The sequence below is a fragment of the Heptranchias perlo genome, unplaced genomic scaffold (genome assembly GCF_035084215.1).
Source record: "Heptranchias perlo isolate sHepPer1 unplaced genomic scaffold, sHepPer1.hap1 HAP1_SCAFFOLD_331, whole genome shotgun sequence".
In the NCBI taxonomy this organism is placed as follows: Eukaryota; Metazoa; Chordata; class Chondrichthyes; order Hexanchiformes; family Hexanchidae; genus Heptranchias; species Heptranchias perlo.
Window position 1 is genome coordinate 5,630 of NW_027139343.1, and position 1,871 is coordinate 7,500.

The following is a 1,871-nucleotide window of genomic DNA, read 5'->3' on the forward strand; positions in this document are numbered from 1 at the left end:
TCGTCCTGCTCTAGCCGCGGAACTAAACCCGACGACCGTCGGTCTCACGCCCGCGGAGGGAGGCGGCGGAAAGTGGTTTGCAGCCTTTCGCTGTACCTCCGGCGGGCAGCGCCCGACCTCCGAGTGCTCGGTACCGTCCGCTGCGCCTGGTCCGGCCGCACACAACGAGCCATACCCGGAGGAAATCGGCCTGTGCCTTCCGGAGATATGGGCCTCCGGGTGGGACGGACAAACCGGGGCCCCGAGCGGTGGCACCCTGCTCGCTTTCGGCGGCCCGGCACTCGACTTCCCGGTGTGCGAACGTCATCGTTCCGGTACCCTTCGGTGCCCCTTGCCCCACTCTAGCTCCGGTGCTAAAGCGGAGTCGGTCGGTCTCACGGACGCCGAGTTAGCAGGCGGAAAGGGGTGCGCAGCCTTTCGCTGTCACTCCGGCGGGCAGCACCGCACCTCCGAGTGCTCGGTACCGAACGCTGCGCCTCCTCCTGCCGCACGCAACGAGCCATACCCGGAGGAAATCGGCCTCGGCGTTCCGGAGTTATCCGCCTCCGAGTGGGCCTGACCAAGCGGGGTGAACTGGAAATCATTAACCAACGTACTTCCATGTTTTCACCCGCAGAGGGCAGCACTCTCTTCTCCGTTTTAAACTGGGCCGACCCGGCTCCGTTTCGAGACCCGGCACTCGACTTCCCGGTGTGCGACCGGGTTCGTTCCGGTACCGTTCGCTGCCCCTCGTCCTGCTCTAGCCGCGGAACTAAACCCGACGACCGTCGGTCTCACGCCCGCGGAGGGAGGCGGCGGAAAGTGGTTTGCAGCCTTTCGCTGTACCTCCGGCGGGCAGCGCCCGACCTCCGAGTGCTCGGTACCGTCCGCTGCGCCTGGTCCGGCCGCACACAACGAGCCATACCCGGTGGAAATCGGCCTGTGCCTTCCGGAGATATGGGCCTCCGGGTGGGACGGACAAACCGGGGCCCCGAGCTCGCTTTCGGCGGCCCGCTAGTCGACTTCCCGGTGTGCGAACGTCATCCTTCCGGTACTCAACCGTGCCCCTTGCCCCACTCTAGCTCCGGCGGTAAAGCGGAGTCGGTCGGTCTCACGGACGCCGAGTTAGCAGGCGGAAAGCGGTGCGCAGCCTTTCGCTGTCACTCCGGCGGGCAGCATCGCACCTCCCAGTGCTCGGTACCGTCCGCTGCGCCTGGTCCGGCCGCACACAACGAGCCATACCCGGAGGAAATCGGCCTGTGCCTTCCGGAGATATGGGCCTCCGGGTGGGACGGACAAACCGGGGCCCCGAGCGGTGGCACCCTGCTCGCTTTCAGCGGCCCGTCACTCGACTTCCCGGTATGCGAACGTGATCGTTCCGGTACCCTTCGGTGCCCCTTGCCCCACTCTAGCTCCGGTGCTAAAGCGGAGTCGGTCGGTCTCACGGACGCCGAGTTACCAGGCGGAAAGCGGTGCGCAGCCTTTCGCTGTCACTCCGGCGGGCAGCACCGCATCTCCGAGTGCTCGGTACCGTACGCTGCGCCGCCTCCTGCCGCACGCAACGAGCCATACCCGGAGGAAATCGGCCTCGGCGTTCCGGAGTTATCCGCCTCCGAGTGGGCCTGACCAAGCGGGGTGAACTGGAAATCATTAACCAACGTACTTCCAGGTTTTCACCCGCAGAGGGCAGCACTCTATTCTCCGTTTTAAATTGGGCCGACCCGGCTCCGTTTCGAGACCCGGCACTCGACTTCCCGGTGTGCGAACGTGATCGTTCCGGTACCCAACCGTGCCCCTTGCCCCACTCTAGCTCCGGCGGTAAAGCGAAGTCGGTCGGTCTCACGGACGCCGAGTTAGCAGGCGGAAAGCGGTGCGCAGCCTTTCGCTGTCAC